The 8,596-nt window shown below is 52.5% G+C and overlaps 1 protein-coding gene across 1 annotated transcript in view; it reads right to left on the reverse strand.

Moving 5' to 3' along the window:
* Positions 1-3,400, reverse strand: part of DAG1 (dystroglycan 1) — a 126,618-nt gene extending 123,218 nt beyond the window's left edge. The window contains 1 exon segment of the mRNA XM_030569879.1: positions 3,314-3,400. The gene's annotated coding sequence lies outside the window, so the exon portion shown is untranslated.
* Between the last annotated feature and the right edge of the window lie 5,196 nt (positions 3,401-8,596).

The following is an 8,596-nucleotide window of genomic DNA, read 5'->3' on the forward strand; positions in this document are numbered from 1 at the left end:
TGGAGGCAGGAAGGAATACATCAAACTAAAACTTTTTAAAAATAGCACGATATATAAACTAAAAAATATAAACAAGAGCAGCAGCATGTCTGGGGCAAGAAGCACTGGAGGTCATATTACACAGGGGGCACCTGAGAAGAAGCAGGGCCTCTTGCCAGGAAGGGTTGAGGTGAACTAGATAAGTGCTTGGTATTTACCATAGAAAAAGGGGTTCTGTCATGCTTTAAGGAGAGGAAATGTCTGTCAGCACCAGTTCTCACCGCTACAGTCCAAGGACACTGTTCAGCCAGTATGTAGGGAGCATACTACTGTCCAGAGGTCACACTCCCTGGACCACCAGCAGGAGGTCATTGGCAGCAAAGCTCAGGGTAATCACTACTCATTTACACAGAATTCTGCTATCTGCCTTAGGCCAATTCCGAAAGAGCAGTGCTATTCTGAAAAGAAACTACACAGAAGTAGCACCTCCTTGATCCACAATTGCCCCATGCACATACACCACCAGAGTCAGGTCTGCTGATTTGAAGGGTCTAGAGATTAGCTTTAGGGGCTACAGATTTAGACTTTGCTGACTAGCTATTAGTTTTATTGCTCTTTACTTCTGATGAGCCAGCACACCTAAAGAGAACATTGGAATCTATTCCTTCTTGTGCAACAGAATTGTTTACTAAGATCCAATCAGTTACATCTGTGCCAACCAAATGAAGACAAAGGGTCTAATACAGTTTGCAGAGCCTTGATTACTAGTCATGCACAACATGAAAAGACTCCCTGCAAACTCGCCTCCCCCAAGGCTCTGAGAATTAAGCCAAGTTCTTTCCTTGTCCAATAAACCCTTTTTATCTCACACACAAAACAATGACTTCTGTAGAGTCACTTTTCAGAATAGTGTCAGAGGGGTAGCCGTGATAGTCTGGATCTGTAAAAGCAGCAAAGAATCCTGTGGCACATTATAGACTAACAGACGTTTTGGAGCATGAGCTTTCGTGGGTGAATACCCTCATGCATCTGATGAAGCCCAACCTACCTGTACCCCACCCCTCAATTCCCTGCCCTGAGCCCCCTCATACACCTAGCTCCCCTCCTGCACCCCAACGCCCTGCTGCACCCCATACCCCTGCCCTGAGCCCCCTCCCAGTCTGCACCCCTTCTCTGAGCCCCCTCCTACACCCCACACCCCTTCTCTGCCCCAATGCCTTGCCCTGAGCCCCTTCCTGCACACCACAACCCCTCCCACACTCCCTCCTGCACACAATTTCCCCACCCAGATGTGGCCCTCGGCCTAAAAAAGTTTGCCCACCCCTGTGCTAGGCTAACAAAGCTGGCTATATAGATCACCACAGGGCCATAAACATATCTCTGGACTGATCTACGAGGAGACCCTTGTAGAGTGCTAAAGGTTTTCTTGGAGAACTCGATCTGTGATGGGGTAGACTTTCCTGCGCTCAGTTAGACACAGGAGCAATAGCCTTGTACTGTAAGACACAGTATTTGGCTTTCAGTCCTTTCAAGTCCTCAAGAACATCTGCTGCCACCACACACCCTACAGCAACTTATTATTAATACAATCTGCGGCTCAGCAACTGACAAGTAAAAACCTTCTTACAAACCAATTTTGGACAGGTTCATACAACAAAATCTTCCATGAAGAATAACCAGGAAGAGGGCAAGATCTACTTTGGGGCTGGAGGGCCAGGACTCTCTTCCTCTCTGTTTATAAACATCAAGAGAAGCCTTGTAACAAGGGATAGGGTAGGGGTGGGAAGCTTCTCCTCTCAGTTAGTAGCTCTCAGCTAGGCACCAGTGGGCACTGGAGTACAAGTGTAACACCACTAACCAGAACATGGCATTGGACAATGTGTCCCCAGACAGAAATAAAGATGTCAACCCTTGAGAAAACTACTAGGTTAGGAGCCAACCACCCTACTCGCCGAGTTGCACTAGCACAGCTCTACCATAATCAGGAGCAGACAGATTCTAACAGCATTTGTTAGTGTGAACAGGACTATATGATTCTACAAACATGATGAGAAGAACTATAACTATTGTCCCTACAGAGAAACCTTGCCATAGTCACAACCAAACCAGAGAACAGTAAGCATAGCGGACTGTGTACAAACCATAGGGCCCTGCCACACTACAATCAGCCTTGGCAGAATTCATTTCTTATTTTTTATAATTTTGATAATTAATGTTTACTTTTAAGATTTCTTTTTCAAATTTTATTCATTTAAATGTTAAGTTTCAGGAAATTATGGTGGGATAGACAATAATTATTTAATGACAGGAGATGCTGAGTTTCAAGAAGTTTTATAACAGTTATAACACAAATTGTTAACATCATGAGTCAGAACACAAAGCAAATATCCATAAAGAAAACTCTAATAAATTCTCAAGCAGCATTTTTCTTAATTTCACCTACTATTGAGGGAAATATTTTGGCATGCATGGTGAAATCAATGTTTGCAGACACACCAGTAAAAAAACTAATCCTTCCAACCCTAACTACAACACACCACTAGAAGGACAACAACTGCAAACAAGAGCATGATAACTTGTCACAAGAACTGGAAAATGGGATTTCCAGCTCAATACCAAATAAGACCACTAAGTATGTCTACCACGCCCATCTCCAGGGTATCCAAATGCAGAGGTGACCTCAGAGCCCAGTCACTCAAGCCAAATGCAGCCCAAGCCACTTCAAGTTAAGTACAAAAGGGTGAATTTTATGCCTGGACTCAAAAAGAGGGCATGTGCAGGGCAACGCAACGTGGGCTGCCCCCTAAGCGACAGGGACAAAAGATGGGAGAGGATGGGAATGTAGGAGACACTTGGGACCCTAATCCTGCTTCAGACGAGACAGGATGTGAAGGAGTATCTGCTAAGAGCCAGGGAAGAGGGATAGAATCCCCCACCACCAATCGTGAGCCCTCCCGTTCAGGTGACTGCCCTCGCAACAGTGTTAATCCCCCCACTACAAGGCATAGCGCTAATGATAGCACCCCACTGGCGAGGGAGGCGGAGAGCACTATCCCCCGGCGTGTACGGCCCAACCCCCGCCCAGAGCCGAAACGGGGAAGAGCAACTCCCCACCCCCGGGGCAAGCACAGCCCCAGCCAGGGACCCCAGACACACCCCACGAGATAGGGCGAGCACAGCCCCAGCCATCCCCCCCGGAGCCCGACATCCGCGCCCCGGGGGAGCACAGCCCCAGCCACCCCACCGGGCCCAGCCCTTCACTGCAGCTGCAGGCCCCGCCACAAATGTCCGAGCCACCTCCTCGCCTCAGGCCCGGCACGCGCGGAACCCTCACCAGAGCGGCAGGCGTACGCGAAGAAGGACGCTCCCTCCCGGGGACCGGACACCACCGGCACCAACCCGAGCGAACGCGACCTCTCGTAAGCACGTACCTAGGGGAGGGGCGGCGCTCGGAACCTAGCAACCGACGGAACGAGCGCGCCACATCCAATCACAGCGCGGCACTAGATCCAACCGCATAGCAGCCAAGCCGCGTCCGCCCGCCGGGCGCCCAACTGCCCAGCCCTACGACGAGATACGCCCCCGGCCCCGCCCAATGTGCGGCCTCACCTCACAGGCTCCGCCCAACCCGCGGGAACCCGCTCCCGGCCCCACCCATCGCTCTACCCGACCGGGGTGACACGCCCACCGCCGGCCCCTCCCCCATCACAGCCACACTCCACGCCCACTACCGCCTCCGTAACCCCGTCGTACCGAGGCCCGTCTGCCTCCTGGGCACACACCAAACCCGACTCCCCCCGCACCACCCCAAACGGAAAACCCAGGGAGCACACTGATCCCTCCGCGCTGCGATATGATGGGTGATGGGGTCAGTACGGAGGAGGCGCCAGACCCCCCTGCAACGTGTGGGGCAATGTGATCAATGCGGTGGAGGGGCCAGACCGCCACACGATGTGTGGGATAATGGGCTTACTGCAGGGAAGAGGCCAGACCCACCTGGAATGTGTGGAGTGAAGGACTCAGTGTGCAGGAGGGGCCAGAAGGGGAGATGGGGTCTATGCGATGGAGGAGCCAATGCCCCCCCCCCATGTGTGGAGTAATGGGCTCAGTGCGACGGTAGGGCCAGACCCCCCCTTCTGGACATGTGGGGTGAAGGGGTCAGTGTGGGTGAGGGGCCAGAACCCCCACTGTGTGTGGGGTGATGGGGTTAATGTGGGGGAGGGCCAGACCTTCCTGCTATGTGTGGAGTTATGGGGTCAGTGCAGGAGAGGATTCAGACCCCCCTGGGATGTGTGGAGTGATGGCGTCGGTGGGGGAGGAGGCGACAGACCCCCTTTGATGTGTGGGCTGATGGGGTCAGTGTGGCTTAGGAGACAGACCGCCCCCTGCAATGGGTGGTGCAATGGGGTCAGTGTGGGGGAGGGGCCAGAACCCTGAAATGTGTGGGCTGTTTTAGTCAATAAGGGGAAGTGGCCAGACCCCGCTGTGATGAGTGAGGAGATGGGGACAATACACGGGAGGGCGAGGTACCCCAGCAATGTGTGGGGAGATGAGGTCAGTGTGTGGGAGGGGTCAGATCCTTCTCTGACGTCTAGGGTGATGGGGTCAGTGCAGTAGAGGCGCCAGGCCCCCTACAATGTGTGGAGTTATAGGGTCAATGTGGGGGCAGTGCCAGACCCCCCTGCAATGTGTGGCGTGATGAGGTCATTGCGGGGGAGGAACCAGCCCCCGCCACCATGTGTGGGGTGATGGGGTCAGTACATGGGGGGGACCAGATGTCCTCAAGAGGAATAGGGTGAGAGGGTCAGTTCAGGGGAGTGTCCAGACACCCTTGCTATGTGGAGGGTAATGGGTTTTGTGTGTTGGAGGGGCCAGACCCTCCCACGATGTCTGGGGTGATGCGGTCAGTTCAGGGGAAATGCCAGAACCCCGTGCGATGTGTGCAGTGATGGGGTCATTGCAGGGGAGAGGCCAGAACCCCTTACGATGTGTAGTGTGAAGGGGTCATTCTTGGGAAGGGACCAGACCCCCTCATTATGTGTAGGTATGTGAGGTGATGCAGTCAGGGCTAGGGAGGGGCCAGACCCCTTTGAAAGATGTGGGGTATTGGGGTCAGTGCAGGAGAGGGGCCACACCTCCCTCTGATGTGTGGGGGATTGGGATCAGCATGACAGAGGGGCCAGACCTCCCTGTGATTTGTGGGGTGATAGGGTGTGACAAAGTGGGGATTTTCCCTTGTTATGTTGTATAGGAGTCTTATTGTATTGCACGAATCAAGAAGAGGCCATGTAGAAGCAAAGAAGACATGCTGTATGAAGTAATGTAGCAATCACTTAACAAGAATCTAAAAGCGCAGAAGTGGAGGGAGAGTGAAAGGAGGATCCGCCAGCAGAATGCGGATCACTGGCACAAAAGTGCGGAGCTCCGGCAGCAAAGCACGGATTGGCTGATAAGAATCATGGAGCGCCAAGTGGACTCGATCCAGGCACTCGTAGCCATGCAGGCAGAGAACTACCACACCCACCCCCCGTTACAGTCCTTGTCCCAAAACTCTTTCCCTTGTGCCCTCATGTCACCTCCAACTCACTTTTCCCAACATCCAGGTTCTTATAGCCACCAACTGCCTCCAACACCTATAGCTCACCCAGCCCTGAAAACTACGACCCTTACCAACTGCACTCAACCCCCATCACCATGCAGTATAACCATCCTGAAGTGCAGCACTCATTGCACAGCACTCCAGACAGGAAGGCTGAGTATGATAACAGAACGTATGCAAATCTGTGATTGTACCATTCCCCACCCCATCCCCTTGACCTTTCTGTTTCCCAAGCAGTGGTGTTTCTTTTCTATAAATTAATTTTATTTTCAATAAATGGATGTTTTTGGCTTTGGAATCATTCTTTATTATTGCATAAAATAAAAGATACCTTAGCCCAGGAAAGCAACAGGCTCTGCAAGTCAGCGTAGCAAACACAGATTCCTACTAACATTGGAACCACTGCACTTCACTCCCGTGCAGGGTACCAGACATTATTGGTGGCTTTCAGCCTTAAATTGCTCCCCCAAGGCATCTCTAATCCTTGCAGCCCCTCTAATAGCCCAGCTCTCTGGCTGTTCAAATTCAACCTCCAGATGTTGAACCTCCGAGTTCCATGCTTCAGTGAAGCTTTCACCCTTCCCTTCACAAGTGTTATGGAGGGTACAGCATGCGGATATAACCATGGGGATGCTGTCATCAGCCAGGTCCTGCTTCCCATACAGAGAGCGCCAGTGGCCCTTTAAAAGGCCAAACACACACTCCACAGTCATTCTGCACTGGCTCAGACTGTTGTTGAACTGCTCCTTGCTGTCAAGGCTCCCTGTGTAGGGTTTCATGAGCTACGCCATTAAAGGGTCTTCAAGGATCACAGTGGGCATTTCGACTTCACCTACGGTAATCATCTGGTCTGGGGGAAAAGTCCCGGCTTGCAGCTTCCTGAACAGGCCAGTGTTCCGAAAGATGTAAGTCATGCACCTTTCCAGGACAGCCTGAGTTAATGTCAACGAAACGCCCATGGTGATCCAAAAGCGCCTGGAAAACCATAGAGAAATACCCCTTCCAATTAATGTACTCGGAGGCTAGGTGGACTGGTTCCAGAATTGGAATATGCGTCCCATCTATCGCCCCTCCACAGATAGGGAAACTCATTTGTGGAAAGTCAACCACAATGTCATGCATGTTACCCAGAGTCATTGTTCTTCTGAGCAGGATGTGATTAATGGCCCTGCAAACTTGCATCAACACAATTCCAACGGTTGACTTTACCACTCCAAACTGGGACCAATGGGTAGCTGTCTGGAGTTGCCAGCTTCCAGACTGCAGTAGCTACCCGCTTCTCCACCATCAGAGCAGCTCTCAATCTGGTGTCCTTGCGCCATAGGGTGCGGGTGACCCCCTTAACACAGTCCCATAAAAGTGGCTTTTCTCATCCAAAAGTTCTGCAGCCACTGCTCGTCATCCCAGACTTGCATGACAATGTGATCCCACCACTCAGTGCTTGTTTCATGAGCCCAAAAGCGGGGTTCCACGGTGGTGAGCATGTCCGTGAATGCCACAAGCAATCTCATGTCATATGCATTACTCAAGTCAATATCGTCGGAGTCCTCGCTGTCAGTTTGGATCTTGAGTAACTCAACTGCCAAACGTGACGTGGTGGCGAGACTCATCAGCATGTTCCTCAGCAGTTCAGGCTCCATTCCCACTGACTAAAAGGGAAGACAGAGTGCCCAGCACAAAACATGTTGAAAGATGGCGCCAAATGCGGATGGAAGCAGAGGAATTGTTGGATGCGGACCGATGCATCACGGGGCATTGGACAGGACCCAGAATGCCCTGCATCCCCCACCCCCTTCCCACAAGCCCCAGTGCCGGAATGGGAAGAGGTGCTCTGTGGGATACCTGCCCATAATGCACCTCTCCCAATGCCGCTGCAAGTGCCGCAAATGTGGCACACCAGTGCGCTTGCAGCTGTCAGTGTGGACAGACTGCAGCGCTTTCTGTACTGCACCATCCAAAGGATGGTTTAACTCAAAGCGCTCTACATCTGCAAGTGTAACCATGCCCTAAGGCACAGCTGATTGCTCACTTGGAAGGGGAGGATTGCTCTAAGGAGCTGATTCCTGACCTAGCTGGGGCCACAAGAAAGGCTGGGAGCAGCCAGGCAGCCCCAGGGCTCACACCGGTTCCTGACCCAGCTGGGGCCATGAGAGAGGCTGGGAGCAGCTGGGTGTCCTGGAGACCCATGTCCCCAACCAGCCAGGAGTCTCCACTGGGTTCCCCATCAGTGGATCTGAGACAGATGGAATTAGAGCTGAGATCAAAGGAATATGAGGACCATGAGAGACAGAGAAGGCATGAAGCAGAACAGTAGGAGAGACAGAGGCAGCAGGAACTGGTGATGGCTGAGCTCCGAAGCAGAAGGGAGGTGAGTGGGGATGGACCCTGGGGTGCAAATTCCACAGGGAACCTCAACACTAAATTGCTGCCCCAGGGTAAGTAGAGGGAAGATATAGATGCCTGTCCCGCGACCTTTGAGGAGTCTGGCAATTGGAACCAGGCTGACCCCGCAGAAAGGCTCTGGTGTCTAGCCCCTTCCTGGGTCCCAAGGCCAGAGAGCTGTTTTGCCAAGTGAGCAGGGTGGCAGACTGGCCCTCACTCCTGGCCCCAGAATATATGTCTGCATGGACTCTCCTGGGATTAGGCCCCTCGGACCTCCAGTGGGAGCAGAAGGTGACAGTCAATGGGAAGACATTCCTTGGGTGGAAAGACCCTGGGACAGAGATAACTGTTGTCAGGCCCCAGGTGGTACAGCCTCACCAGATGCTGCAGGGCTGTGTGACCTGGGTGAAGGTCCCAGGGATGAAGCCCCTTGCTGTGCCAATGGCCCAGATCTCTGTGCAGAGAGGAGGAGTCGTGCTGGTTGCTAGTTGGGGTTCTCCAAGATATCGACTGTGAAGTCCTATTGGGGGATGACTGGCTCTCTTTCGGACAGGTCCAGGCCCTGCTCCTGTAATGGCTGAGGATTTGAATTTGAATCCAGGGAACCAATCTGCTGAGACTGAAGCAGTCAGTGAA

Source organism: Gopherus evgoodei, chromosome 7, assembly GCF_007399415.2.
Source record: "Gopherus evgoodei ecotype Sinaloan lineage chromosome 7, rGopEvg1_v1.p, whole genome shotgun sequence".
NCBI classification, from domain to species: Eukaryota; Metazoa; Chordata; order Testudines; family Testudinidae; genus Gopherus; species Gopherus evgoodei.